Below are 14377 nucleotides of genomic sequence, written 5' to 3' on the forward strand. Positions count from 1 at the left end.
TCAATAGAGCAGTGAATGGGAGGCTATTAAAAAAAACTCACCAAGGATTTTATTTTTTTCTGTGATGGAGATAATTTTGTCATTGGATCCATTCCTTTCTAGTTTGACATAGTACTTTCTTATCAGTAGCTTTTTATTTCTAAGGGGGAAGGTATGTTGCACAAGCCAAATTGTTCCACCATCCATAACAGAGTTTTGGGAAGGATGTTTCCCTCCCAAGAAAAGTGCAGAGTTGAGCCTCTGGAGAAAGGCATAGATGGGTGTTTCCCAGAAAGCCCTGATCCAGGCCCAGTGAAAAACTATGACTAACAATATAACTCATACCAACAGTGAATTTGAATCTGAATTGAATTAAGATGAATCTATATGAACCTGAATACTGTTGGAGTATCAATATGAGCTATACTGGGCTATATGTCCAGCTAAACCCTGATTTTTTTTTTAACTTTTTATTTTTTATAAACATATATTTTTATCCCCAGGGGTACAGGTCTGTGAATCACCAGGTTTACACACTTCACAGCACTCACCAAAGCCTGATTTTTTTTTAATTGCCTTCTAAGGATGAAGAAAAATGCTATGGAAAGGAAGCTTGGGCATCATGCACCAGGATGATTTCCTTACGTGGAGGGCAACCTGGAGGGTCATTTTGAGGAGACACATATACTCATACCTAAAACTGCTAGATGCTTATACCAAAGGATAGTTTTATTTTCTGAACCCTGATGGTAATGGCAGCCAGTAGATTGGAGAATAGCTTGGAGGTGAGTAGATCTTACAGATGGACAAGCCCCACCCATGATGGAACTTTGATAAGTGAGGGCCTGTTAAGAGTATTTTGGCTACTGTCAGACTCCTCCTTTCCTTTATACCCACATAGCTGCTATAGTTCCCTGCCCCCAAACCACCCAAAAGTGAAACCGGAGGCAGTTGCCTTTATTTATTTAAACTAAAATCAGCTCATTTGTCTTGCTGGTATGTTCTTTTACCCTTTATCTCTGAGATATATGAGTCATGTCAATAGTTCTCCTCAAATTGGTCCTGTGCTGCCAGATTTTACGAACATTATCTAAGGCTCTTTTTGAGCCCCCTGCTCCAGGTGGCCCTGGAAAGTTTTCACACACGATGTAATATGGATCTTTTGTGTGCTGGCAGAAAAGGACAGAGAATAGATGGAGGCCCTGCCATCAAGGGAACCCATTGTTTCTTCTGAAGTAACAGATTTGGCAGGGTTTGCCTAAAGATTTAAGGGATTGAAGTGCTCCTTGTTCCACCTCATCATTCCTTAAACAGTTTCTTCTAACACTCACCACAGTTAAAATACTAGTCTTCACATTTGTATGACATCTTATACTTTTCTAACACTTCCCTGTATATTATTTGATCTTTAGAATATTTTTGTTCACCCTCCAAGACCAAGTTCAAATCCTATTTTCTAGAAAAGGAAATTTAATTTTAACTTCCTCTGACCTCTAGGGGATCTTTCTATGATGCTTTCTTGATACTTAACCACGTTTCCTATTTTTGTTCTAATTATATATAAAGTTTATTAGACTATAAAATCTTCAATGGGAAGATCTAGATAGGATTCAACAACTTAGCCTCTATCAGACAAGTAATGAGTAATGGAGTAGAAATCGTGTAGAAAACAAATGCTTGAAGCTTAAATAACTTTGCCAAAGCCATTTATTTACTTATGTTGGTGAAAGCCATGAATTTCAACTCAATTTTTTTCCTAATTTTATAGTACTATTTTAAATTCTCTGCCACACTGCTTCCCTTATCCTGACTTCTTACTGCAGATCATACTCTTCAGAAGGAGGAGGATCATCAAAGTCCCTAATAGTTGGGGAAGGCTTTAAAAAGGAAGTGGATTTTGACACATGGGTATAATTTCAGTAGGTGAGATCCAAAGGGGAGGATGTTCCAGACAGAGCTAACAGTAAAAGCACAAAGGTAGGAAGAACATCTGTGGAGATGCCAAGCTTAATCAGGTCATCAGGACTCGTTGGGGCTGGGTCCCATGAAAACCATGCAGAAATTTTAGGATGTTACGTAGTAGGAAATAAGGACCCATGCAGGCAGCCTCATATGAGGGAATGGTCTGTAGTAGGGAGGGCGTAGGGTTTTCTGGTCTGCTAACTCTTTTGGAAGTTAAGAATGATGGCAGGGACCTAAGCCCCTGAACTTTCTGCCTCCTGGCTTGGTCAGCTCTGAATATAAAATATATTTTATTAAAATATTCTAACTTGCTCAGTGTATAAAATATTAGTTGCCAGATTTCTAAACCTCAGGCCCAGAGAGGGCCATCTTACAAGTCTGAAAGAGTTTCAGAACTTTTTGTCATGGTAATATGGATTTTGCCTTGCCTAGGAGCCACTGCTAGTTTCTAGAAGCCTCTCTCTAGTACTCTAATTAGAAGAGTTTAAAGGAAAGGAGTTTCTGAGACAGAGGATACCTCCTTAAGCCACCCCTCTCAACATTTTAATATCTGGATTTAACCTCTGGGGAACACTATCATTCAGCCACCATTTGGCTCATGGCACTCAAGTTCTTACCTACTGTCCAGGCTTTCAAATGTCCATGTCATCTGGTTGGTCCTCTGTACTGCAAAGTCTTAACAAATTTTTAACCAGTCTATTACTAACCTGTCCTCAAGACTAGCAAGTATCAAAAACCCAATGGCTTCCACTAACAATACTCCATCACACCTGCTAAGAAGATAAATCTTTTTTATTTATTTAATTTATTTTTTAAAATTTAGTTTGTCAGCATATAGTACATTGTAAGTTTTTATTGCAGTGTTCAGTGATTCATTAATTATATATAAGATGAGAGGATAAATCTTAATATAAATTCCATATAAACCAAGTCTGTGGGTTCTTCCTCCCTCTTTTCCTCCCTTACTTCTCTTTTCCTCTACTCTTCTTCTACCTCCTCTGAAGCATACTTCTTATGGTTTGTTTTTTGATACAAAGTACATATTTGACAATGGATATAAATACAAACATCCTACTCTCATCTCTTCATATCCCTAACCTCCTGGTTTTGGTTTTCTTTGCAAAACATCATAGCAACCCATCTAATATTTCTTTCCAACAAATATGCTCTTATCCTTTATCTGAAGAGCCATGGAGCTTCACCAAAATCTTTCTTAACTCTTCCAAAAGGCAGGCTCTGAAAACTAAAGGGAGAAGAGACAGAAGGTGGTTAGTAGGATTTGAGCCTTTGCAACAGAAATGTGGGAGATAATGTGGAATAATAGAAGAGGCATAGGTTTGAAGACTGCACTTTAGACTTAGTTTTCTTTTAACTAACAGTTATCTAGGCTTTACATATATTTCTCACACATTTATGTGCCTTTAAGGTAAGGATTATGATTAATGTTTGTATCATCTAGCAGTACCTAGCACAGAGTAGATGTTCTGTTGAATCCTTAGGGTCTCCACTGTGCTGTACCCTACCTTTCCTGTTCAATTTCTCTATTCTTCAGATTTAGGTTTTTCTTCTACCACTTCCTAGCTTTGAGGCCTTCGGTAGTTTTCTTAATTTCTCTGATTATGAATTTGTTTCACCTTACACAAAAGACACATAATACTTTCTTTACAGTTTTATTACAGATCAAATAGAATAATAGATATGAACTGTGAAAAATGTAAAGTGGCTTTATCATATTAGTCAAGAAATATCAAAGAGCACAAAATTTTGTCACATCTGTGGACTGTGCTTCCAAACAGATTATGTTGTGTCATTCCAAGCCCATTTTACAGACCCAGGTTTGCTTAGTTTCAGCTCATTTGGACACTTTGATTAAAGTTAACATTAGGAAAGAGAGAAGTCCAGTCATTATCTGTGTTTGATAAAAAAGGCCAAGAGCCATTACATCACTTGAATATAGTTCATTTTCCATTGGTTCTTGGTGAAATTCCCAAATGTATACCCAGGAGTAATTAAAGCAACTCATACTAGTGGAGAAAGTACATTAAAAGCAATTAGTAAAATTTTAAAAACTTAGATAAAAACTGAATCTGTACTCTTTCAGCCATTTCAAAGTGTGAACTGTGTAAATCTGTGTTCTCAATTATTCAAAGGAAATACTTTGGGGGAATAAAGAAACAAGAATTTACTGATTCCTTGTTGATGTTCAGTTCTGCTAGGGGCATGATGGATGGTAGATGTAAAATCCTGAAAGCCTACTTTCCAGGAGCTCAGATTCTGTTTGGGTCCACAAAATATAGGAAAAATAAGGTTTTTTTCTTTTGTGGGTTAGGCTTTGGGAGGTATAGTTTAGAGAGGCAAAGAAGAAGGCAAGGAAACCTTGCCTGTTAGGATAGTAAGCATGTCAAGTGCTGTGCATGGTGCTAGGTAGGGCTGCTGAGGTACGGTGGAGTCAGATTATAGAAGTCCTTGAAAGCCTTGTAGAGGAGACTGCATTTGGTATGATTCACAGTGATGATTCATTGTGAGCTCCTGAGCAAGGACACTGAAAAAAGAATAGTGTGTTAGGAAGCAATGAGCAAGTTTAACTATAGACAGACACCTACTACCAAAAGCTCATTTATTGGTTCCCCTTGTAGGATGTTGTGGTAGGCATGGACGAGGACTATGGAAAACAAGATGTGGCTAAAGAAAAGAAAACAAGGACAAAGGGGGTCAGAAGGTCAGAGGACATTTTATTTAATCAGTCAGAACTCTGGCATCAGTGATTTTTATGAAAAAACATTTCTGTCAGAAACAAATAATATTAAATTGTTTATAGGCTTAAAATGTAGTGGGTTCCCCAAAAGTAGATCATCAGATGCAGAGGAATGTGTCAGTGATACTGAAGACAATGTAGTGCAAAACACCCAAGCCAAATAACAAAAAGAAAGAAAAAAATTGAGTTAGGTTACATTAAGGGGTTTCTTAGATAACATCAAGCAAGTAGACATTCACATTATTAAGGTACCAGACGAGAAGGAGAAATAAAGGCATCAAAAATTCATTTGAAGGAATAATAGCTGAAAACATCTCTAACCTAGTAAAGGAAATAGACATCCAGATTCAAGAAGCACAGAGTTCCAAACAAGATGAACTCATAGATGTCTACACCATGACACACCAATAATTAAAATGTCAAAGGTGATCACAAAACAAACTGAGGGTTGCTGGGGGGAGGGGGTTTGGGAGAAGGGGGTGGGATTATGGACATTGGGGAGGGTATATGCTTTGGTGAGTGCTGTGAAGTGTGTAAACCTGGTGATTCACAGACCTGTACCCCTGGGGATAAAAATATATGTTTATAAAAAATTAAAAATGAAAAAAAAATTAAAAAAAAATCTTACAGGAAAAGGGGTCCTAAGAGGGAAGTATATAGCAACACAAGCCCACCTCAAAAAGCAAGAAAAATCTCAAATAAACAACCTAACCTTACACCTAATAAACTTAGAAAAAGAACAACAAATGAAGCCTATGCCCAGCAGGAGGAAGCAAATAATAAAGACTAGAGCAGAAATAAATGATATAAAACCTGAGGAATAAAAATAGAACAGATCAGTGGTTCTTTGAAAACATTAATAAAATTGATAAATGTGTAGCCAGACTTATCAAAAAGAAAAGGGAAAGCAGCCAAGTTAATAACATCACAAATGAGAGAGGAGAAATTAACAACCAACGCCACAGAAATATACACGATTATAAGAGAATATTATGAAAAACCATATGCCAACAAATTGGACAACCTGGAAGAAATGGATAAATCCCTAGAAACATATAAAAAGCCAAAACTGAAACAGGAAGAAATAGAAAACTTGAGCAGACAATAACCAGCAAAGAAATTGAATTAGTAATTTTTTTTAAATCTCCCAATAAAAAGTCCAGGGCCACATGGCCTCACAGGTGAATTCTATCAAATATTTTAAGAAGAACTAGTATCTATTATTTCCAGTTTATTTCAAAAAAAAAATTGAAAAGGAAGGAAAACTTCCAAATTGATTCTATAAGGCCCTGATACGTAAATCAGATAAAGACTCCACTAAAAGAAAACTACAGGCTATATCCTTGATGAACATGGGTACAAAAATCCTCAATAAAATACTAGCAAACCAAATCCAGCAGTACGTTCAAAGAATCTTTCACCACAATCAACTGGGATTTATTCCTAGGTTTCAAGGGTGGTTCAGTATTCACAAATCAATGAAGGTGATATACCACATTAATGAAAGAAAGGATAAGAACTATATCATCATTTTAATAGATGCAGGGAAAGCATTTGACAAAATACAACATTCATTCATGATAAAAACCCACAGTAAAATAGGTTAAAAGGGACATACTTCAACATAAAAAAGAGTCATCTATGAAAAACTGGCAGCAATTATAATCCTCAATTTGGAAAAACTGAAAGCTTTTCTTCTACAGTCAGGAATATGGTAGGGATGTCCACTCTCACCACTATTATTTTAGATAGTACTGGAAGGCAGAGAAATAGCAATTGGACAACAAAAAGAAAAAAAATCCTAATCAGCAAGGAAGAAGTCAAACTTTCACTATTTTCGGATGACATGATACTCTACATAGAAAACCCAAAAGATATCTACCAAAACCTGCTAGAAACGATATATGAATTCAGTAAAGTTGCAAGATATAAAATCAACATACAGAAATCTATGGCACTTCTATACACCAATAATGAAGAAGCAGAGAGAGAAATTAAAGAGTAAATCACATTTATAATTGCATCAAAAACAATAAGGTCTCCCTAAAAAAAAAAAAAAAAACAACAATAAGGTAACTAGGAATAAACCTAACCTAAAAGGTGAAAGCCTGTACTATGAAACTATAAAACACTGATGAACAAAACTGAATATGACACACAAAAAAATGGAAAGATGTTCCATGATTATAGATTGGAAGAACAAATATTATTAACATGTCTATACTAACAAAGGAATCTACACATATAATGCAATCCCTATCAAAATAGCTACAGAGTTTTTCATAGAGCTAGAATTAGTGTAAAACCCCAAAAGACCCTGAATAGCCAAAGCAAGCTTGAGAGAAAAAAAAAAAAAGCAAAGCTGGTGGCATCACAATTCCAGAATTTAAGTTATGTTGCAAAGCTGTGATAATCGAAATAGTGTTACTGGCACAAAAATAGACACAACGATCAATGGAACAGAATAGAAATCCTGGAAATAAACCCACAACTATATGGACAATTAATCTTCAACAAAGCAGGAAAGAATACCCAATGGGAAAAAAGCTAGTCTCCTTAACAAAATGTTGGGGAAACTGGACAGCTACGTGCAAAAGAGTGAAATTGGATGACTTTCTTACACCATACAGAAAACTAAATTCAAAATGGATGAAAAGACCTAAATGTGAGACCTTAAACTATAAACCTCTTAGAAGAGAACACAGGCAGTAACCCTTTTGACATTGGCCATAGCAACTATTTTCTAGATATGTCTCTTGAAACAAGGGAAACAAAAACAAAAAGAAACTATTGGGACTTCATCAAAATAAAAATCTTCTGCACAGCAAAGGAGACAATCAACACAACTTAAAAGCAACTTGTGGAATGGGAGAAGTTATTTACAAATGACATATCCAGTAAAGGGTTAGTATCCAAAATATATAGTATAATGAAACTCAACACCCATAAAACAATCCAATTTAGAAAATGGGCAGAAGACATAAACAGACATTTCTCCAAAGAAGACATCCAGTTGTCAACAGATATGTGAAAAGAAGTTCATCATCACTTCCCATCAGAGAAATGCAAATCAGAACTGCAATGTCACAATGGCTAAAAACAACAACATAGGAAACAACAGGTGTTAGCGAGGTTTTGGAGAAAAAGGAACACTCATGCCATGTTGAAGAAATGCAAACTAGTACAGCCACTATGGAAAATAGTATGAAGATTGTTCAAAAAGTTAAAAATAGAACTATCCTATGATCCAGCAATCGCACTATGGGGTATTTACCCAAAGAATACAAAAACACTAATTCAAAGGGATATCTACACCCTGATGTCTATAGAAGCTTTTCTGACAATAACCAAATTATGGAAAGATCCCAAAAGTCCATCAACTAATAAATTGATAAAGATGTAGTGTGTCTCACACACACACACACACACGTGCACGTGTGCACACACACACACAGTGGAATATCACACAGCCATATAAAAAGAATGAAATCTTGCCATTCGCAATAACATGGATGGTGCTAGAGAATACTATGCCAAGTGAAATAAGTCAGTCAGAGAAAGACAGACAACATATTACTTCACTCATATGTGGAAGTTTGGAAACAAAGCCAATGAGCAAAGTGGGGAAAAAAAGAGAGAGAGGTACAAACCAAGAAACAGACTCTTAAGTATGGAGGACAAGCAGATGGTGACCAGAGGGATGGTGGGGGAATAGGTGAAATTGGTGATGGGTATTAAGAATCATGCTTGTGATGAGCACTGGGTGTTATATGGAATTGTTGGGTCACTATATTGTACTCCTGAAGCTAATACTACACTGTATGTTAACTAACTAGAATTTAAATAAAAACTTAAAAAAATATGTGTCGGAAAATGTAGTGAAAAAGGCAAAATCAAACCACATTCTTTTTTTTTTCAAACCACATTCTTAACTATAGAGAAAATGCTGATGGCTCCAGTAGAGAAGGGGATGGGGGAATGGGTGAAATAGCTGATGGGATTAAGGAGTACACTTGTCATGAAGAGCACTGGATGACATACGGAGTTGTTGAATCACTCTATCATGCACCTGAAACTAATATACCATTCTATGTTAACTAACTGTAACTAAAACAGAAAGTTACAAGGCCAAAAAAAAGCTGAAGAATTACAATTCTTGATTTCAAAATATGCTACAAAGCTGTAGTAATCAAAACAGTATAGTACTAGCACAAAAATAAACATATAGAACAATGAAAGAGAATACAGAGTTCAGAAATAAACTCACAGTTACAAGGTCCAATAATCTATGGAGGCAAGACTATACAATGGGGGGAAAAAGTTTCTTCAGTAAATGGTGCTGGAAAAACTGGAGAGCTTCCTGCAAAAGAATGACACTTTCTAACTGACAGACAGAAAAATAAACTGACAATGGATTAAAGATCTAAATGTGAGACTTGAAACCATAAAAATCCTAGAAAAGAACATAGGCAGTAATTTCTCTGATATCAGCTTTAGCAACCTTTTCCTAGATATGTCTCCTGAGACAAGTGAAATCAAGAATATTGAGACTAAATCAAAATAAAAAGCTTCTGCACAGTAAAGGAAATAATCAACAAAACTGAAAGAGAACCTACTGAATAGGAGATGATACTTTCAATTGTCATATCTTATAAAGGGTTAGTATCCAAAATATTTAAAGAACTGATATAACTCTACATGAAAAAAAAAACCTCAAATAATTCAGTTTAAAAGTGAACAGAAGACACAAACAGACATTTCTCCAAAGAATACATACAGATGGCCAACAGACACATGAAAAGATTCTCAGCAACACTCATCATTAAGGAAATTCAATTCAAAACCATGAAGAGATATCACCTCACACCTGTCAGAGTAACTAAAAAAAAAAAAATACAAGAAACAATAAGTGTTGGTGAGGATGTGGAGAAAAAGGAACACTCATGCACTCTTGGTGGGAATGCAAACTGGGGCAGCCACTGTGGAAGACAGTATGGAGTTTCCTCAAAATTTATTAAATTATATATTAAATTCATCTCTTTTTTAAATATAGAACTACCATATGGTCCATAATCACATTACTGGGTACTCATTTATGCCAAGAATATGAGAACACTAAATTGGAAAGGTATTTGCACCCCTATTTTTTTGCAGTGGTACTTACAATAGCCAAATTATGGAATCAGTCCATGTGTCCATCAACAGTTGTATGGATGAAGTAGAAGTGGAATATATATTCAATGGATTATTAATAAGCCATAAAAGAGGATGAAATCCTGCCATTTGCAGCAACATGGATGGAGCTAACCACTATACTGGTAAGTGAAATAAGTCAGTCAGAGAAAGACAAATACCATATGATTGCACTCATATGTGAAATTTAAGAAACAAAACAAACAAGCAAAGGAGAAATAAGGAGAGAGAGAGAGAAACTAAGAAGCAGACTCTTTTTTAAAAAGATTTTATTTATTATTTTTTAAGATAGAGTGTAAGTGTGGGGAGAATCCAGGGTAGGGGAGAGGGCGAGGGACAAGGAGACTGCACTGAATGCAGAGCCACATGAAGGGCTTGATTCCAAAACCCTGAGATCACAATGAGTCAAAACCAAGAGTCCAATGTTTAACGGAGCCACCCAGGCACCTGCAGGCTTTTTTTTAAAATTCAACTTAGTTAGCATATAGTTTAGTATTTGTTACAGGAGTAGAATTTAGTGATTCATCACTTACATATAACACCCAGTGCCCGTTCCAACAAGTGCCCTCCTTAATGCCCATTACCCACCCACCACTCCTCCAGCAACCCTCAGTTTTCTCCCTGTAGTTAAGGGTCTCTTATGATTTGCCTCCCTCTCTGTTTTTTTATTTTTCTGCCCCTTCTCCTATTTTCATCTGCTTTGTTTCTTAAATTCCATATATAAGTTAAGTCATATGGTGTTTGTCTTTCTCTGACTGACTTATTTTGCTTAGCATAATACAATCTAGTTCCATCCATATCATTGCAAGTGGCAAGATTTTGTTCATTTTTGATGGCTGAGTAATATTTCATATATTTCATATATATGAAATAGTATTTATTATATTATATATAATATTGTGTTATTAATATATTATTGATTAGCATAATGCAATCTAGGTTCTATCCATGTCATTGCAAGTGGCAAGATTTTGTTCATTTTTGATGGCTGAGTAATATTTCATATATATATATATATATATATATATATATATATCACTTCTTCTTTATGCTTTCATACCACTTCTTTATCCTTTCATCTTTTTTTTTTAGATATCTGTGCTCTTTCCACAGTTTGGCTATTATAGATACTGCTGCTTTAAAAATTGGGGTGTATGTTCCCCTTTAAATCTATAGTTTTGTATCCTTTGGGTAAATATCTAGTAGTGCAATTTCTGGATCATAGGATAGTACTATTTTTAACTTTTTGAGAAACCTCCATACTGTTTTCCAGAGTGACTGTTCTAGTTTGCATTCCCACCAACAGTGCAAAAAGGTTTCCCTTTCTCCACATCCTCACCAACATCTATTATTTCCTGAGCTGTTACTTTTAACCATATTGACTGGTGTGTGGTGGTATCTCATTGTGATTTTGATTTGTATTTTCCTGATGATGAGTAATGAGCATTTTTTCATGCGTCTGTTAGCCATTTGTATGTCTTCTTTGGAAAAATGTCTCTTCATGTCTTCTGCCCATTTCTTAACTGGATTATTTAATTTTTGGATGTTGATTTTGATGAATTCTTTGTAGATGCTGGATACTAGCCCTTTATCTGATATTTCATTTGCAAATATAAGAAGCAAACTTTTAATTATAGAGAACAAATTGATGATTATTAGAGGGGCAGGGGATGAGAGGTTGGGTGAAATGGGTGATGGGGAGTAAGGATTGCACTTACCACGATGAGTACTGGGTGATGTATGAAATTATTGAACCACTCACACATCTAAAACTAATATTACACTGTATGTTAACTAACTGGAATTAAAATAAAAACTTAAAAAAAAGAAACAGAACAAAGGTAAAAAAGAGACAAAGCAAAAACAAAGTCTTAACTGTAGAGAACAAACAGATGGTTACCGGAGGGGAGTTGGGTGGGTGGAGGGGGTGAAGGGGATTAGGAGTACATTTATCTTGATAATCACTGAGTTATACATGGAATTGTTGAATCACTATACTGTACACCTGAAATTAATATAACATTGCATGTTAACTATGCTGGAATTAAAATAAAAAATAATACCAATAATAAAGTAAGCTATTGGGACTATGTCAAAATAAAGAGATTTTTGTACAGCAAAGGAAATCATCAACAAAACAAAAAGCCTACTGATTGGGAGAAGATATTTGCAAATTATATATCCAATAAAGGATTAATATCCAAAATAAAGAAAGAACTTATACAACTCAACACAAGAAATAATATGATTAATAAATGGGCAGAAGACCTGTATTGACTTTTTTCTAAAGAAGACATGCAGATGGCCAGCAGATATATGAAAATATTTCAACCTCACCAATCATCAGGGAAATGAAGATCAAAACCACAATGAGATATCACCTTTAACCTGTCAGAATGGCTAAATCAAAAAGATAAGAAATAAGTAGTGTTTAAAAAAAAAAGAAATAAGCAGTGTTGGCAATTATGTACAGAAAAAGAAACTTTCATGCATTGTTGGTAGAAATGTAAACTGGTAGAGTCACTATAGAAAACAGTATGGAGATTCCTCAAAAAATTAAGTAGAACAACCATATGATCCAATAATTCTACAACTGGGTATTTACCCAAAGGAAACAAAAACACAAATTCAAAAAGATATATATATCCCCATGTTTATTGCAGCATTATTTGTAATATGCATATGTAGAGGAAACCTAAGTGTCCATTGATAGATTAATAGATAAGGGATACAAGGTTTATATATGTATCTGCAATGGAATAGTATGCAGCCATTAATAAGGTTGAGTTCTTGCCATTTGTGATAACTTGAATGGACCTAGAGGGTATTATGCTAAGCAAGGTAAGTCAGACTGAGAAAGATAAATACTATATGAGTTCACTCATATGTGAAATCTAAAAAAAAAAATCAAATGAGTAAACAAACAACAAAAAGCAGAATTAGACCAATAAGCAGAGAACAAACTGATGGTTGCCAGGAGGATGGGAATAGGGAGTTAGAAAAAATAGGTGAGGGGGGTGGGAAATACAGGCTTCCAGTTACAAAATAAATAAATCATGAGGTTGAAAGATACTTAAGGAATATTTTCAATGAAATTTTAATAGCATTTTGTGGTGACTGATGGTAGCTACACTTGTGAGCATAACATAAGGACAAGTTGAATCACTATTTTGTAAAATTGTGTGTCAACTATATTCAAATTTTTTTCAAAGAAAAAATGTGGTGGGTTCCCAGAGAATGGCTTCTACACCTGACCTGGTTTCAGCAGCAAGCATGTGCAAGAATTTCTCTTCTCTAGGCATTCCCAGAGCTGGTGGGTCTAGCATTTATGTTATTATGGCTGAATTAAAATGAAGGTCTCTATTGTCTCTCAGGAGAAATTAAGAAAGTGCCAGAAATGAACAAAATATTAGCACAAAAAGACTGTAAAGGACGTGGAAGTTATATGAAGATAAGAGAAAAATATTAAAGCAGCAATTTGTTCTTTTTTTTAAAAAAATTGAAGTACGGTTGACATACTGTGTTAGTTTTGTGTGTGCGACATAGTGATTTAACAATTATATACATTATGAGATGCTCACCACAATAAGTGTAGTTACTGTCTGTTATTATACATAGTTATTACAATATTATTGACTATATTCCCTACTCTGTAGTTGCTTATGAAACTACTGTTCCCTTTTACACACACACATGCACACGCAAACACACACACAGAAACGTCTCTTTTATCAAAATTTCTGCATGTAACCTGAACATATTGACCTAGAATGATGGTAATAAGGCTGTGTGATTTTTAGCAAGTTACTTAAACTCTCTGAGAATATTTAGTTTTCTCATTTATAAAATAGCAATGCTAATTCCTACCTACTTTACAGGGCTTTTTAAAGGGTTAAATACAAATCAATATAATGCTTCTAGTACATAGTAAGTGATGCATAAATGTTAATAACCTTATCATTAGACATCATGAGGTGATAGCTTAGCTTAGTGTTGGGACTTACATTCATCTAAAGGTAGCAAAAGTTTTCCCTAGCTAGCTGTTTAAGTAGTTGCTAATGTTTAGAGTTTAACCCAGTTGCATCGGCAGCTGCTTAAATACTAGTCTGGCTTTCAGTTCACATATCTGCCTACAATTCGATTTAGATTATATTGGAGTAATGGTCAGCAGCTAGTAAATCCAATGTATAACTTGTTCCTGGAAATACTTTATTTTACCCTTAAAAATTGGCTTATTTATTGTAATACAAGGTAATCCTACTCTCTAGGAATAAAGTGAGCCCATGTCTAAGGGTGATGTGACTCCAGTTTAACTGGTTCAAAATCTACATCCCCGTATTTCCTCATGAATCTTAACTACGGTGTGACTTCATTTGGCAGACCTCAAAAGAGAATGAAAGATACCATATGAGAGGTGTTGACAGTGAGAGCTGTTTATTGCCATTCACCTGCAAGAGCTGTCTATGGCACCTGTTCATGCATATCAGA

General features: G+C 35.2%; 2 protein-coding genes across 3 annotated transcripts in view; both read left to right on the forward strand.

The window, feature by feature from the left end:
- The window catches only part of ZDHHC15 (zDHHC palmitoyltransferase 15), a 1212570-nt gene that overhangs the window by 746287 nt on the left and 451906 nt on the right, over positions 1-14377 (forward strand). The window lies entirely within an intron of this gene.
- The window catches only part of NEXMIF (neurite extension and migration factor), a 156331-nt gene that overhangs the window by 99347 nt on the left and 42607 nt on the right, over positions 1-14377 (forward strand). The window lies entirely within an intron of this gene.

This window comes from Mustela nivalis (assembly GCF_964662115.1).
Source record: "Mustela nivalis genome assembly, chromosome: X".
Classification (NCBI taxonomy): Eukaryota; Metazoa; Chordata; class Mammalia; order Carnivora; family Mustelidae; genus Mustela; species Mustela nivalis.